Genomic DNA, 17,696 nt, shown 5'->3' on the forward strand with positions numbered 1-17,696 from the left:
AGCAATCAGAAGTGAGCCTTTGAGTCTGAAAAGTGGTTAGTGGATGAGTGTTATCACATGATCCCAGCAGCTGCAGTTGGGAGAGTGGCTTGGAGGAAGGAAGGAGAGAAATCCAGGAGACCAGTTAAGAGCCAGTGTGAGAGGCAGAGTGGGGCGGGGGAGGGAATGGTGAGGATGGCGGGTGGCAGCCCACATGCACAGGTGTGCAGTGCCAGTGGCACTGGAGACAAACCAGAGGCCTGGACACAGATCTAGGAGGTAGACTCTCCAGGACTCAGGGAGTGACTGGTGTGGGGAGTGAGTGAAAGAATAGAATTCCCAGGTATCTGGTGTAATTAACTGGGCAGTGAGTGCTTTGAGGCCATCTATGTGGAGATGTCAAGAAAGCCATTGGGAATAGAAGTTTGGAGCTCAGAGGGAAGGCTTGAGGTGTGATTACAAATCTAGGAGCTGTCTATCTTGATAGGATGTGGAGCCATGTGGTGGGAGAGGACGTGGGGTAAGAGGGCCCTACACCACCCATGTGTAGATGTCTACTAGATCAAGAACAGCCAGAAAAGGATAGAAAAACAAATTCAAGTAAAATCAGTGAATTTCCCCAAAGAGGAAACTCGCCATCAAGTTCAGTGGGGAATATTTTTATTTTTGAAAATAGACCCACCTAAAAACTGTAGAAATTGGTTCATGTGTCCACTTCTGCTGGTGTTAGACTATGCCTGGTCATTTGAAATACAGAATGAATTTATTGCTCTTGTATTAACTGATATATGATAATATACCATGAGTGATACCTAAAATGAGAGGCTATGCTTTTGAGACCAGAAATCCAGATTGTTAACAAAATCTAGCTAAAATATGATCTTACATTTATATAGTGATGGGCAGGCCACTCCAAAATATTCCACTTTTGCATCTGATTTTGAATCAAAATTACTTAAGAGACAGCCCCTGCAAGAAGGACACTCTGCTCTCCTCTACCCCTCTGAAAGCAGAAAATGAATTCCCCATGGGAAGGGATCCTTCCTGCACCTGGACAGTAGAAGGAGAAGGCATCCTTATGGCTAGAGATGGGGAATTCAGGGCTGAGAAGGCTGTCTAAACAAGCCCTATTACTTCTTCATTAATTTGTTATTCCAAGACCAAGACCCTTTGTCAAATCTTCACAAATAATTGTTTCTCTAAAAGGTGTAAAAGCTGCCTGCTTTGGTCCCTTCTTTCAGTCTCATATTTCTGTGAACTCCCATCTGTATGAAATTACATTTCGTTTTTCTCCTGTTAATCTATCTTATGTCAGTTTAACTATTAGGCCAGCCAAAGAACCTAGAGGGGAAGAGGGAGAAAGTTTCCTCCCCCACAGTAGTGTGCCCTGATATTTCACAGTGAGGTATGCAGGGCACCTGTTCCAGTTTCCATTTTATAGTTGGGAAAACTGAGGCTAAAACAGACTACGTGACCTGGCAGTGGAACAGTTTCACCCACTAGTAAATCCTTCTAACGGATTCTCAGATCATTTGTCACCTGAGAAGTCCCCAAAGGAGTGGGGCACAGGGCAGGCCACTTTGGATGGGGGAGAAGTTTGGGGCACGGTTTGGTAGCATATTGACAAATGCTTCTTGAGCCAAATACAAATGGGCTCTGGGGTGTAAAAAATGAGTGTCTGTCCCCACAGAGTTTATGGACTAAAGGGGGGTAGGGAATGAAAAGGAACAGATAACAGATAAATAGACTGGGTGCTTCCCCTGCAGAAGAGACAGGGGACCTTTTATGACCAGATGGGAGAGGAGGGTGTCATGAATGGTGGTACCTTTAAGGAAAGTGAAAAGAAATAAGGCTGGTGGTAATTTCCCAAGGAAATCAGTCTATGTAAGCATTTTGTCTAGGGCCAGCTTTCCTTCATGCCCTGTGCCAGTCACCCAGGGGTCTGTGTTGGTCATGTTTTGTTCTTCCTACCAAGTTAATTTGTTGTGTTCTGTAGTGGACCCTGGTCCTGGTATAACACTCAGGTACCTGTCCACACCCCAGAGGTGGGTACGTCAGTGTGTTCAGGCTTAAGCGTTAGCCCCCACCTACATTATGTCCCATTCCCATGCTTTCAGACTGCTTGCTTCCTCATGTGTGCAGCGTCACCTTCCAGCCACGCTATCAACTCCTGGAGGACGAGGAGCATGTTTCCTTGTAACACTGTGGCCAGGCATGTTGCTCTGCACCAGATGCAACATGGCACTTGCGTAGAAAAGAAATGCCAGTTGGGTGTGTATTTTGGCTCAGGGTGTTCTCTTACATTCAACAGGGAGACCTGTCACTCTGCCCTTTTCACGTGGAAGAGGATTCATTTGATAGCCAGCTTAATGTTTTAAAAATGTGAACTGAATAAAGAAACTTTTTTTTTTTAATAAAACAATTATAGCCCAAGGAGGAAGAAACTTAGAAACATTATAGACCCATCTGATAGTGAAATACGGGAAAATGTTAAATTATTCATAAGTTGCTTGATAGCTGGTGAATAAATGCATAATGGAACATTTAAAATTTGGCAACGCCTTTCAGAGACTCCATTAAACAAATGCATGCCCAGTTGTACATCTGTAAGAATTTCTGGAGAAATTCTTATTCTGAAAAATTTGAGTGACATATAGCTAAACTCCAATTAGAACTGTGAATGAAAATATATTGCAATGCCTAAAGTAGGAGCTTGTTTTTATAGGGGCCTCCAGACTTGCAACAATGAGATTTTGAGGGAAGTTAGATGATTAATTCTTCATAGCCAGGTATTGGTATCCAGAATGTTCTTACTGCTCCCAAGCAAATGTCTCTGGGCTATGATGATCACAAACATCTCTGTGCTTTTTTAATTTCAGGAATGAGTAGAGACTCCAGCCTTTATTGGTCAAATTGATCCCCCAAAGACATTGTGGTCTGGCAAAGCCACTTCTTGTTCGTTAGGCTTGGGACATTCAATTATATTTGTTGCCTTGAACCATACAAAGAAAATGTGCTTGTTTGAGACTACAAGAGCAAGGGGATTTTTTTCTTATATTTGGTTGTGGTTAATCAGTTTTCTGTTCTTCCTAGAGATAAGCTACATAAAAAAAAAAAAAAAAAAAGATAAATGTTTCAGGGTCTACCCCCCCCCCCATAAAAGTCAGAGATGTTAGAAATAACAGGGGAGAGTCCAATATTAATGAATGTTTTTCAATCTGAGGGAAAATACTTAAGAAGAGGCAGAAAGCACATTGTCTGGAACAAGTGGTTAAAGATTTTCAAAGACATTCATAAAAATTTGAATAAGTGGAATAATGAAAAGAAGCTGTTCCTTGGAAGAAATTTCCTTGACATTACTTTTCCTCTTCTTTATACAGTAATAACCTGAGGGCCAGGGAATGCTGGCTAACAGAGTATTAACAGAATATGTTATGCAGATTTGTCCCTCGTTTTAAACAAATACTAGTTTTTTTGTCTGAATATTTCCTATACATAATAACTCAATTTAATACCTTTTTTTTTCTTACTTTGTGTATTTTAAGATACAACTTTGCAGAAAGAGAGAAAACTAGATGTATAAACACACTGAGTGGTCTGTTAAATGTCCTCTAGAAGTGCAAAGACTGGAAGATCACTCAGGGCTGGAGTCACCCAGGAGGGCCTCAAGGAGGGAAGAAATCCAGTCTGAACAGCCTTGCAGGATGGGTCAACATCCAATAGGACTCAGGAGGGTTTTTAGATAAGGATGGCTCACAGTGAGTAAAGATATGGCGGAGATGTTCTCCTCGATATTTTATTTTTATCTTCGAAATGATATTCTTGAAACACAATTCTTACTTATTTTCCCAAATTGTTTTTGTTTTGTTGTTCTCAGCCCTCTGCTTCCAGGGCTAAGGCCAAATTTTTCTGGGACTTGCTGGAGTTTTTCCTGCAGGAAGTCCCAAAGGGGTCTCTCTGCATATACTTGTTGTCAGTAGCATATTTTCATTGGGTCATTTACTGTGGCTTCATTTGTCATCTTCCTCAGCGGACCCAATGTGCACAAAGTCTCTACAATATAGTCCTCTGCGACCTCCCAGGGGCAGCTCCCCTATCACTCGTTTCCTGGAATCACTTGTTTCCTTCCTTCACATGGTCGAAGGCACATGGGATTATTGTCATTTTTTGGTATGTTGATATCTTTCTCATTGTACCAGACCAGTTGGGTCTCGGATGGGTTTTGAGATGGGGTGCTGCTCCCACCAAATCCCAGGAACACATGTGTACCTTTAACTCATGCATCCTAGTGCCTTTTACGTTTTCTTATCCATGTCTCTGCTTCTCCTTCCCTCCCAGAACCCTTTCACAAAATGACACATCTACTTTAAGACAAAGCAGGAACATGTGCACACATGCACACGCACATGGTATTTAGATACTGAATTATCTGGAAAGACTTAGAAGCTGATTTTCCTTCCCCATGGCATTCTACTGAATGGCATGTGGGCAAACATACACCCTCTTCATAGGTTTCTTACAGCTCAGGAAACAATGACAAGAGTAATGATAATAGGAGTTATGAGGTCTCATTTTTCCTTATTCTTCTTTTGGCAGGGAGCACTTAAAGCCTCTTTCAGAAAGCGGGTTTCAGTCCTTGTTTGAAAAAACATTGTAGTGTAAGTAAACAATATTATTTATTTTAGGGAGAGAAAACATCTGTGGGTCAGCCGAGTTGATAGCCTAGTCAGCTTTCATCCTGTTTTCTTTTCTTTCTTTCTTTCCTTTTTTTTTTTTTTTTTTTCCTGCTGATCTTTTTCTGTAAGAAGAGTCACAGCTCTTCTCACTCTAGGTACATAGAAGGCAGTAATTAAAGAAAAGAATGTATCAGTCGACTTACTTCAGGAATGATCTAACTAGATAATCTTCAACTTTCTTGATGTAGTGTGTTTAACATTTTGGATCAGTCCTAACTCGCATCTGCAGATGGGAATAAAGAGAGCATATCCTCCCTGGAGATTCTAGGATGCCCACCGTGGCTCCCAACTCCTGCTTAGGTTCAAAAAGAGATGAAAAAGTGCCCTCATAAGTTAGAAACTCAGTGTGTATCGTGTAGCTTTTACTCTCTGATAAACAAATGGCATTCCAAACAATGACTCTCAGCAGAAGTAAGGGTGGTCTAGATTTTTTGCCATCCAAACAGATCTGCTTCCTGTCTCAGAGCTCATGACCATTTGTAAGAAAAGTGTGTCTACTTAAACCCCCCATCTATGAGATGAGTACAAGATACCTAGAAGCAAAATTCAAGCAGAATGTGAGTTGTCAGCTCTGATTTGAGTTCTTTGCATGAGACGGAAGAATGAAAACTCAATGTCAGGCAATCCGAACTATTTTTATTAAGATTTTATTTATTTATTTGAGAAAGAGAGAGAGTGTGAGAGAGAGAGCTTGAGCCAGGGGGAGAGCGAGAAGCAGGCTCCTTGCCGAGTGGGGAGCCCAATGCGGGGCTCCATCCCAGGACCTTGGGATCACGACCTGAGCCCAAGGCAGATACTTAACCAACTGAGCCACCCAAGTGCCCCTGAACTATTTTTAAAGTAAGAATATAGTCAAAAGTCCAAGAAAATTTTATTCTTCCCTCTCCTCTTGGCTCTTTCTCCAGCTACATGGGAACAAGTACATCATCCCCAGAGTTGGGACCTTCTTGACCAAAGAGCCCAGCCTGCAGAAAACAGAGAAGTTGTTTCTAGTATCTACCAGAAAACTGGCCGTCAGAGGTAGTTCTATTTGTTGATGTGTTGTTCACTGCCAGGATTATTGGTTTTCCCAGGGAAGCTGATCATGAAATTAAGTGTTTCACTTGGGCATCCCAGGTGGCTCAGTGGTTTAGCGCCGCCTTCAGCCCAGGGTGTGATCCTGGAGACCTGGGATCGAGTCCCATGTCGGGCTCCCTCCATGGAGCCTGCTTCTCCCTTTGCCTGTGTCTCTACCTCTCTCTGTGTGTCTCTCTCATGAATAAATAAAATCTTTAAAAAAAAAAAAGTGTTTTACTTGGGTTAATTATGTTATTTTTATACCTACTTCCAGGTGAGCAAAAAGAGATTCTTTGTGTTCAAGATACTAAGGTGTGTTCTGAGGGCCAAAGCCTGCAGCATGGTAGGGCCAGGGCTACAGATGCTGCCAGGACCTCTCTGTTTCTTTTTTTTCTTTCTTTTTTTTGGACCTCTCTGTTTCTCATCTGTGCTTCTGTCAGCACCTCTCCCTCCTCCCGGCCAAACCCTCACTTCTTTATATCCTGCCATTGAGCCATGTGGAGACCCAGCATGAAGGTCCCAAGTCCAGTCCTGGAAAGAAGACCCTGCTTGTGCCTGGAGCTGTGGTCACTCCTGCACCTGGCGGTTATGGCGAGGAGTAGGAAACTCTGATGGCCAGGGAATGGGGTCACAGCATATACAATCCTTATTCCTGTGCTAACAGATATTGGGGAGGGGGGGCGATGATGTGGGTGGTGAGCTGGGCATTCAAAAGAGAGCATTGGTTATGTATTAAGTGAGCAAATGGGAGATCACTTGAGAACAAAAATTCACTTCTTATGTCTAAGTCAGCACCTTAATGTGATCAACTGAGGATCCATTTTTTGAGACCAGCTGTGTTTGTCATGAGAGAGTAGCCTTTGTAGGCTCAGGATCATTTCACGTGGGCTATGGGTAAAAGCAGTGACCTCTGGCTGGGTGGTCAGAACCCCAGAGTCTCGCCCACCTTTTCCATGAATGCCCTTGGGCCTCAGTTTCTTATTTGAAAAGAACGAGGAGTCTAGATTAGTGGCCTACAGAGTACTCCTCAAGTTTAAAACTGCTGTCTGCAGCATCATTTGTCAGAGCATATCATAAATTTACAATAAGATTAATGATGATAAACTTTAAAAACACTGCTGCTCTCAACATATATTGCATTCCTTTGTTTGATAAGACTTTGATCATATAAAATGGTCATTAGGATGTTTTCAAAATGAAATATGAATAAAATTATATAGATCTATATATTTTTTTCCCCTCTCAAATCTTCTTTCTAGTTGGAACTGTGTATTGCTTTTTTGCTTGATAATTTTCCCTTGGATCTCATTAGGCATCCTTACTATATGTTTATATAGAACATTTGATATTGTTCTCTTTCATCCAACTACAACTGCTTCTCTATTTCAGCTGCACTGTATTTCCACTTTGCATTAGGGTATACAAAACTGAGCCATGTTTAAGCAATGTAGTGTCAATCACTGGAGTCTAGATTCCATTATCCCACAGGATGAGAAGAAGGTAAATAAATTGGATCTACCAAGAAGCCTGAATATTAGGATGTGCCCATAATTGTCTTTTTCAGCAAAACCCCATGAAGAGGGCTGGCAAATCCCTGAGGGGGCGCCCAGGTCACTGGGAGCATTGCCTTATTATATACACAATGACAGCATAATCCGCTTCTGGGTCCTTTGTGGGACGGTGGGTCTCTGCTAGCCTGCCTTCCTGCCACAGTGGCTCTCCTTCGAGCAGATTCTGCAGCTCCTTAAACGCTGTCATGTCATTCCCATGAAAAAGACTTCGTGTTGGTAAACAAGCTGACACTTCTACAAGATGGATCTTATCTCTCATTTCCCCTTGCCCCACCCCATCACTGGGAGTGCTCCTGTGTGTGTAGAAAGAGCACTTGCTTGTTGACAAGATTTCTTTTGCTTCTAAAATACCTGGTGCTACCAAGGGAGATACTGAAGAGTGAATTTCCCCGAAGCAATACTGTCATCATCATTCCATAATTTCTGAGTCCCTATTGTCTTAAGCCAAACAAACACTTTCTTTCAATATTCTAGAACTAATATAAAATCCAGTGAGTTTCATGTAAAGGATTGTGTTTTAATAAAAGTGGTAATTCAAAACACCTGTTTAACTCATGGCTTTCAATTCTAATCAAAGCTCTGTTAATCCTTTGCTTGGGACATCCTGATTTTTCTTTTGCTTTTTCTTAAAAAAAAAAAAAAAGACAACACACCCATTTGATTGAAATTTGAATCTTCTTGGTGAAACTGCCAGTTTTAATTAAGTTCGAAAATTGAAATACAGCTGGAAATTGGATGAAATTCAGCGTAGTGATTTCCTTCACGTGTTCTGCGTGTTCTGAAGAAGGGACTGTGAATTTGTGCAGATGAAGATATTACATGACTAATCTTTTCTGCTTCTATGAATTAAATACGACTTTTTAGTTTCACTGGTGTTCATAAAAATCCTTTCATGCTGATTGAAGGGAAGAGATCACTGAAAAGATATTCAATATCAAGGTATGGCTTCTTTTTATTAGCTAGAGCAGTCTGTCCAGGAGTCTCAATTAGGAAAATTGGTGTTGTGAAAAATTGTACTCTCAATTTTAAAGAAATTTTAGGGTTGGGTGTTCTGTGATGGTGCACACTCTGTGTTTCTGCCCATTTATATTCTTGGATGTATTATCCACTTTTTTTCTGCTGCTTATTTCCAAATCAATTTGACCTGAAAAAAAAAGTTGGGGATATACATACCTTATTTTTGTTGTTTTTTTCGGGAAGCTTTTAATTCTGACTCTTGCATGGAGAAATGAAGAGAAATGCATTTATTTTGTATCTCTCAATTAATTAAAATGTTAATTCCTTTTAAACTTCCTTTGAAAAAAAAATAAAATAAAATAAAATAAACTTCCTTTGATTTATCTTAAGTATAAAATAAACAAGAGCCAGAGAGGCTATTCTTGGGAAGCTGAGCTGTGGTTTCTTTGAGCACTTTTTGGTTTGCTTGCTTTTTAAAAATCGACAATTACCTAAATGTGCTTCAGATAGTGCTTCTTGTCCTCGGTGGATTACCTTTTATTGACTAAATTATATGCTTTACATTTTTTCTCTGAAGTCTTTGATTTCATGAGTGCCCTGTATTACATATTCTCCCCTCTCATGACCACAGGTTGGACCATGAGAAATTATTTTTTCCTATCAGTATAATCAAATCAATTTGGTTTTGCTGGGGATGCCTGGGTGGCTCAGCAGGTAAGTTCTGCTTTCGGCTCAGGGCGTGATCCCAGGGTTCTGGGATTGAGTCTCACATTGGGCTCCCTGAGGGGAGCCTGCTTCTCCCTCTGCCTGTGTCTCTGCCTCTCTCTCTCCATGTCTCTCATGAATAAATAAATAAAATCTTTAAAAAAAAATTGGTTTTGCTGCCATCAGTTGATGGTATGAGCTAGTAATTCTGGCTTTGGCCTTGAGAATATACCTTCCAGCTTAATTACCCCGTTAGTTGCAGTATTCATTCATTCATTCATGAGCCAGCGTGCATGAGCAGGGGAGAGGGGCAGTGGAATCGGGAGAGAGAGAAAGCATCTCAAGCAGACTTCATGCTGAGTACAGAGCCCCATGCAGGGCTTAATCTCACAACCCTGAGATCATGACCTAAGCTGAAATCAAGAGTGAGACACAACCCACTGAGCCACCCAGTCGTCCCAGCTTTAACTTATTTTTAAATAAATACTGGAGATCTGTGAAGACATTAAGATGTGGATGGTTACAAGAGTCTTACTTGGGTCTATCACTTCTAATCTTCTGAAACACAGTAATAAATATTCCAAGGCACCATGAGTTTTAGACCTTCTCCTGTATTGAACTTCAAGATCCTATAGAATTCTAAAACAAAAGCCAAAAAAGTATATGTCAGAGAATTTCTTGTGATTGAACTTAAAGGAGAAAGATTTTTCCCCCCTTCTCTTTAATAAATGATCCTTGGTCACTGGGAGAATAGTAATAGACAATTTCTACATATTTTGGAAAATGTTTAGATGGAATGAAGAGAAAGCAGAAAAGAAGACAAGGCCTCGAAGGAAGAGCATGAGCAGTTGTGTTGGACAGTCCCTGCCCCTTCCTTCTGGTTTTATACTTAAGTATGGAATACTTTGGGGGTACCTGGCTGGCTCAGTTGGTAGAGCGTGTGACTCTTGATCGCAGGGTTGTGAGTTCAAGCCCCACGTTGGACATAGAGATTGCTTAAAAATAAAATCTTTGAAAAAATAATATAATACTTTAATAAGGCATATTTTAAGGATAATTGAAGGCAGAACATCAGGAAAACCTTTTTTCCGTGGAGAGGGAAGGAGAGGAGTTTTTGAGAGGGGTTATAAGTTTAAGTCAAATTAACCAAAGAACATGGTCTTACATATGTGGAATTTTAATGGAAAGGTATGAAGAAGAGATTACAGAAAAAGGGCAGGCATGGTAGAGACAAGTGGAGGTCATTTAATATGATGTGCTTTTAAAGTCCCAACCCTAATTTTATATCATATAGGGGTGTTTTAAGTCAAAACATAATGCTTTTTATTTTAATTATATTAATTTATTCTTAGCAAGTTAAGTCAACCAGGAAGGTGAAACCTGCTTCAAAATGCAGGAGGGTCCCAGAATGGACCCTTCTGGGAGCCCCAGGGGGGATCATTAGTATACATTCCACTATAGGCCTTGGTCAAAGGAACTGCTCAGAAAGAGGTCACGAGAGAATAAGCCAGCGAAATTATAGGGCATAAGGTCTCCAAATGTCAAATTTTCCAGAGCTAGTGTTCATTTATAGATCGATTACAGGACTGTCTTCACACCTCTTTTCAAATTATCCATTTGCCTCATTCTGTGAATCAGAAATGTCGGTTTCAAAGTATTTTTATAAGACTGTTTTAGTAAATGAGCACTGTACATCCTGGAACTTGATGCACACTGAGGCTAAATGTTGAATAAAAATGATTGGGGGGGGGGGGTTGGGGTGACATGCTCTCGGTTCCTGCAGTTGCTTTGGTAGTGATGGCCTGAGTCCTGGCCTCAGCAGTGTGGCTGTTGTGACCTCTCAGCTAAGTGCACCTCATGCCACTTGCATTTTACTTCCATGTTGCTTCTTGGAGCACCACTGGGATGATTCCATCCAGCCGTTAAGCCTGACTGCACAATCAAGGAAAGACTGTGTGCCCCATGTGTCCTGGGGCCTGAGAAATGCTGGCTTTCTTGAGGCCATAAAGCCTAAATTATGAGAGTGTGTGGTTGTGACTGGGCTGGTTTGTAGAGCCCAGAGCATATCGGGCTGAGTGGTGGCAGCTCAGGATTCTAGTTTTGACACTAAAAACAGTGTGTGGTGCTTTAGGAATGAGTCACTTACTTGGTTTTAATTTCCCCATCTTTTGGCCATCTTTGGGTCCTTTCTGCTCTTCAATTCTGAAGCCAACACAGGTTTCAAGTCATGAAAGCAGTTTTAGTCCTCTGTGGGTGGGTAGATGGATTGATAGATGCTTCCATTCTGAACCTAAACATTGCCTATTCCCTTCCACTGCTTCTGTCTTGAAATATTCATATTCATGGGGCACCTGGTTGGCTCAGTCAGTGGAACTTGTGACTCTTGGTCTCAGGTTGTGGGGTTGAGCCCCAGGTTGAGTGTAGAGATTACTTAAAAATAAAATATTTTTAAAAATGAATAAATAAAAATAAATATTCCTGTTCAGACTCTTGCTGAGTCCTCTTCCTAAGATCCTGGCCATTTTGTGTTTTCATTTGGAACAAATCTCCTTGCAACAGTATCCATTCCTAGAGCTGCAACTTTTCCTAAATCTTTAATTGATATCTCTTAACAGGTTACTTCTCAATATTTTTGGCCTCAGAACCATGTTGATAAGTGCATATTAGACATCTCCTCATGAATGATCTGCACACCCAAAATAATTCATCTTCTACGTACCCTAAATTTACCTCTCCTTCTGTATTTCCTATTTCTGGTAATGGCTTCACTGTTCTCATCTCAAAGGCTCCAGACCTCTTAAACATATCAGGCCCTCCCTTTCTCCTTGCCTCCTGTGTCCCAACTACCACATCCTGCACCCCAGCTCCTGCCTCAGGCCCACATGGCGATGCCTGACCTCTGGGCTTCATTCTTGCTGGAGATTCCATTCCTCACAGGAGGAACTAATTCCTTCCTTGGCCTTCATCTTATAACCACCTGGCTCAGAACCTTCCATGACTCCTTTCTGCCCACAGAACAGAAACCAGCCTTCTAGCCTGCCACTTAAAGTCCTGTCAGATTGATCCCCAGGAGTCTTTCACTGTCTTCTCCTGTGTTACTGATACATTCTCTGATGCAAACTCAAGTGCTGCCCTCCCCCCCCCCCCCCCCCCCCCCCCCCCCCGCTCTGAGTTCTGGCTCCCAGATCTCCTCAGAGAAACTCAATAGATAGTAGTGTCTCCCTTCTCGGTTATCACAAAGCATGTCATGTTACCAGTGCCTTTTTTTCTTTTTTTTAATTAATAGACTATATTTTAGAGGAGTTTTAGGTTCAGAACAAAATTGAGGGAAAAATATAGAGAGTTCCCACCTGCCCACCCTCCTAGCCTCCTCCACCATCAACATCCTGTACTGGGTGGTACATTTGTTACAGTATGAACCAGCATTGACACCTCATTACCAACCAGAGTCTGTAGTTTACATCAGGGTTCACTCCGTGTTGTACCTTTTATGGGCTTTGACAAACGAAATGCCCTGTATCCACCGTTAAAGTATCAGACAGTCTTCTCACTGCCCTAAAAAATCCTTTCTGCTCTACTTATTTATTCATCCCTCCCTCCTCCCAAACTGCTGGGACTCTGCACTTAATGTCTGTTTCTGTCACTTGGTTTTGAACCCACCTTGTCTTAGTCTCCCTTCACTACATAGATCTCTATTAAAAATATGGATACATTGATTGCATCTTTAAAATCTCAATTAAAGAGGCACCTGGGTTGTTTAGTGGTTGAGCATCTGCCTTTGGCTCAGGTCATGATCCCAGGGGCCTCGTATTGAGTCCCACATTGAGCTCCCTGCAGGAAACCTGCTTCTCCCTCTGCCTGTGTCTCTGCCTCTCTCTGTGTGTGTCTCATGAATAAATAAATAAAGTCTTTAAAAAATTAAATTAAAATCTCAATTAAAGAAGTGCCTGGGTTGCTCAGTCAGTTAAGCATCTGCCTTTGGTTCAGGTCGTGATCCGGAGGGCCTGGAATCAAATCCCGCATCAGGCTCCTTCAACTGGAAGCCTGCTTCTCCCTCTCCCTCTGTCCCACCCCCCTGCTCATGGGCATGTGTGCTTGCTCTCTCTGTCAAATAAATAAAATCTTAAAAAAAAAAAAAAAAACTCCCTCCCCCTAAATAAATTAAAGAGCAGTAATTATCTCCTTATGGAAAGCCTAGATTTGACACAAAGTGGAATTGGGGGTGTGGGGGACACATAGCACTGAGGTGAGAGGTTGCTTTTGAAAGAGAATAATGAAACTTGACAAAGGGAGACATTCTTCAGCTTAGTATAGGCTGATAAGTATTGAGGGGAAATTAGAGATGAGTTTTGCTTTCTATTATAGTTATGTGTGCTCCTTCCAAAATGGTTTTTCTCCATAGATTAAAAAAATCCACGCTTCCGGAAACATTTTGCACTCTGCTAAATTGAGAGACAGAGGCAGAATTGGGCCTTGGAAAAGAACACTTCAGTGAGTCCTTCTTTAAAGCAATCACATTTTATAATGTGAATAACCACCTCTTAATTTGTTTCCTAAATTTGGACTTTTCAAAGATACTATCTAAGCATAAGCAGCAAGCAAGCCAGTAATGTATGCAGAATATGCCACTGCTTCAAAGAGCTAAACAAAAAGGTATAGAGTTCTAACAGCGTTGAACAGCCTTGCCAGCAAGCGTCCAGGTGTTCCCCAAATCTGCAGCCACTAAGGAAGTGGACGTGAACGGTAACCAAGTACTACGGGAAAGGAGAGTGATACACCAAAGACATTACAGTTTCCCATAGCAGAAGGTGTGATGTATAGTTGTCTTAGATTTGCTAATGGCAGCAAAGGGAAACACACCAGGCCTCTTCTGGAACAAAATCCTGTTTTGGTCGAGTCTGCATCTCCCCCCCCCACCCCCGCCGACTGTTCTTTCTTTGGTCTGTGCTGGAGTCTGTGAACAGACACGCCGCAGATGCTCGGGGTTGCCTTGGCCCTGGATGGCTGTGCGTCTGGCTGAGGAGCGCCGCTGCAGCCTCTCGCTTTGGTCGCCGGCCCCTCCGTGCCTCTACGCCAGCTGATCACGTTTGGTTTCAGCCACGCTTTGTCTTGGACGAAGGCCAGCGCAGGTTTACTAAGGGTCTGCCCCGGAGCACCCTCCGGGGGCTGTTGACGGGGACGGGAAGGAGCGCTCCCCGAGGGCCTGATGCTGCCCGCGCCCGCGCCCGCGCCCCTGAGACCCCCTGAGCTGCCTGGAAAAGCCTCAGCACCGCCCGTGCCTCCGCGCCGACTCGCCTCCTTTGCCTCCGTTACCCGGCGCCCGCATCCGGGGGTGAGGGTGTGGAAACAGCTACCGCGTGTGTTTAGTATTTGTTGTCTTGTTTCTCTGGTTACCAGCTTCATAAAGTGCTTTCAGAGCATGAAATCATGAACAGCCTTTGGGTGTGGCATCAAGGAACGACAGCCGAGTTGAGGAGTCTGCGCCCACCGTGTCTGACCCCGTCCGCCTGCGGGATCTCAGCCCCGCTCCCCTGCCCCGACCCCCGCCGTGGCCCGTCTCCCAGCATCCTTTGCTCCGGGCTCCCGGGGGCACCCAGGAGCACCCAGGAGCCCCAGCCTGTGCTGGATGGGGGGAATCACATTATTTTTCTCCCTCAATTTACTAGCAGATGACATGGAGCTGGGTTTTGTTTTTGTTTTTCATGTGGAATTTTCGCTGTGAGTGACCGGTTAAAATAAAAAGGGCAGGGCACCTAGGTGGCTCTGTAGGTTAAGTATCTGCCTTTGGCTCAGGTCCTGATCCCCTCATCCCAGGGTCTTGGGATCAAGCCCCACGTCGGGCTCCCTGCTCAGCGGGGAGCCTGTTTCTCCCTCTCCTGCTCCCCCTGCTGGTGCTCTCGCTCTCTCGCGCGCTCGCTCTCTGTCAAATGAATAAATAAAATCTTTAAACAAAAATAAAAATAAATAAAAAGGGCAGAAAGTTGCATACACTAAACAAAGTGGATAAGGTATTTTACATAGAGGCTTTGAGTTTCTTCAGCCTAGCTACCATCTCCCCTTAGGCACTTTTCCTGGGGTTACTTTAAGTTATTGAACAGGTGGGGGTTTTTTGTCTTTTCTTTTCAAAATTTATATCCTTATTTATTTATTTATGTGTCTATAAGACAAGAGGCAGTTGAGTGTCATGGCTGAGAGCCCAGGTTCTGCAGTCGCACTGACCAGGTGAACAGAATCAGACTGACCTGCGTAGAGGTCTTTATGACCTTGAGCCAGTCAGATGTCACTTAGCCATGTTTAGCCTCTGTTTCCTTCTCTGTAAAGGGGAGGGAAGTCCTGTGAATTTCATAGGGTCATGAAGGTGATTACATAAGAAAGACCGTAAAGCAATTAGCAGGTACCTCACACATAGTAAGCCCTAGATAAATGTTAGTCTTGAGGATGTGCTCCTGCTAATTTTTAGAGATGACGAGTGCTGGGGATGTACAGGTACTGTACAAGTAGAAACCAAATGCAAAGCAAAAAATAAAATTCAAATATTTTCTAAAAGTAAGGCTTTTTTTCCCCCTCTTATCTGGGAATTGTTCATACATTTGAATTATCAAATGTAACAGAGTCAAGACTTTTTCATGTCCTATTCCCTTTGCTTATTTTCCCCATAATTTTTATTTAAAAATAAAATTTAGAGATTCATTCATACATTCAGTGCTGAGCCAGGCACTGAACCAGAAGCTAGGGATGTAAGTGCCCATCTTACCCATGAGGCACATTCTTCTTGCTCACAGACTACAACAGATAAGATGACACCACTTATCCCAGTGGGACATGAGAGAAATATTCCAGTTAATACATATAAGATACCTATTTGGCTTAAGAACTGCAAACTGAAGAAAAACGAAGTTGTTAAGTTAGCAGGATATAGATTATTAGGGAGAGATGTGTTGTATTAAAAACACAATTTAATTTTTTTAACTTTTCATTTTGAAATAATTCCAGACATATAAAAATGTCATTAAAAATAGTACAAAGTGGGGAGCCTGGGTGGCTCAGTGGTTTAGCGCCGCCTTCAGCCCAGGGCATGATCCTAGAGACCTGGGATTGAGTCCCACGTCAGGCTCCCTGCATGGAGCCTGCTTCTCCCTCTGCCTGTGTCTTTGCCTCTCTCTCTCTCTCTCTCTCTCTCTCTCATAAATTAAAAGAAAAAAGAAAGAAAGAAAGAGAGAGAGAGAAAGAAAGAAGAAAGAAAGAAAGAAAGAAAGAAAGAAAGAAAGAAAGAAAGAAAGAAAGAAAGAAAAAGAAAGAAAGAAAGAATAGTATAGAGGATTCTCAGACCTGGCATACAGATGTTAACACCCTACATAACCAACGCTATACTTACCAAGTTCAGAAAATTAACACTGATACAATTACTGTTAGATAATCTGTAGATATCATGCACATCTTTCTGATTGTCCCAGTTTTGTTTCCTTCTTGGTGTGGGATCCCATGTTGTGTTTGGTTTTCATATCTATCTCCTTAGTCTCCTTTAATCTGGACCAGTTTCTCCATGTTTATATGTCTCTCTGGATCTCCACGCTTTTGATGAAGAATATCTGTCTAGTTATTTTGTAGAATGGCTGCCTCCTCATGAGGGTTTGTATCCTAAGGATCAGATTCAGATTATGCGTTTTTCATCACAACCATTGTTGATGCTGTGCCCACCTCAGTGCATTATATCAGAAGATGCACGATGTCCATTTCTCCCATTACCAATGATGGTGGTAATTTTGACCTCCTGGTACCAGTGTATCAGCTTTCTCTCCTGTAAAGTTGCTATTTTTCCTTTTGTTCTGATTGGTGAGAAGTTGTCACTTTAGCTCTTGCCAATATCTTTCATCTGTTTCCATCATACTATCCATCAGTATTTAACATAATAATAATAATAATAATAATAATAATAATAATAATAACAGCATTGGTGTGTCAAACTTGACCTGGGTTTGCTGGCTGAATTGGGAGGGACGACAAAGGAAGGTGTGTGAGGACATTGCAATAACTATAGATGGTGAGTCAGACCTCAAATTTGCACATCCTGTCTGAACTTTAGGTGTATTGTAGTTCCTGAAACCAAAACTTGAAGAACAGAAGTTTTTTACTATCTTCTATGGCTCATTCTTATGTTTTGCTGATAATCATATTGTCCCTAACACCTAATAACAGAGCACTAAGATCATTTCTGTAAAGTAAACAAATGTTAGCAGCTGTGGACGAGGTGGACTCATATTTAGGAGGAGAAGCAGTTTCCCCTCCCACCTCTCCATTTCCTGTGTTATAAAGACCATCTTTGCCCAGTTACATTTTAGTAGTCATTTAGTAATTCTGTATTTGAATATCTAAGTAATTACAAGTAATATATTCTGAATATCTACAAAGTAGCTTTGGTTTGAAACAATGATTAAAATCACAATGTATAATAAATGGGCATGGAGTGCTTGGGTGGCTCAGTCATTTAAGCTTCTGCCTTTGGTTCAGGTTATGATCTCAGGGTCTTGGGATCGATCCCCATGTCAGGCTCCCTGCTCAGTGGGGAGTCTGCTTCTCCTCTCCCTCTGCCCCCTGCCTTCCACTCTCTCACTCTCTCTCTCTCAAATAAATAAAATCTTAAAAACAAAACAAAACAAATGGGCAGGATTCTCCATTTTAGTGCTCTGTATCA

At 42.2% G+C, this 17,696-nt stretch overlaps 1 protein-coding gene and 1 non-coding gene across 2 annotated transcripts in view; both read left to right on the forward strand.

The window, feature by feature from the left end:
• Positions 1-17,696, forward strand: part of PIP4K2A (phosphatidylinositol-5-phosphate 4-kinase type 2 alpha) — a 177,253-nt gene that overhangs the window by 65,875 nt on the left and 93,682 nt on the right. The gene's annotated exons all lie outside the window — the stretch shown is intronic.
• Positions 9,918-9,990, forward strand: TRNAK-CUU (transfer RNA lysine (anticodon CUU)). The gene has a single exon. It is a non-coding gene; the product is annotated as a tRNA-Lys (tRNA).

The sequence above is a fragment of the Canis lupus genome, chromosome 5 (genome assembly GCF_048164855.1).
Source record: "Canis lupus baileyi chromosome 5, mCanLup2.hap1, whole genome shotgun sequence".
NCBI classification, from domain to species: domain Eukaryota; kingdom Metazoa; phylum Chordata; class Mammalia; order Carnivora; family Canidae; genus Canis; species Canis lupus.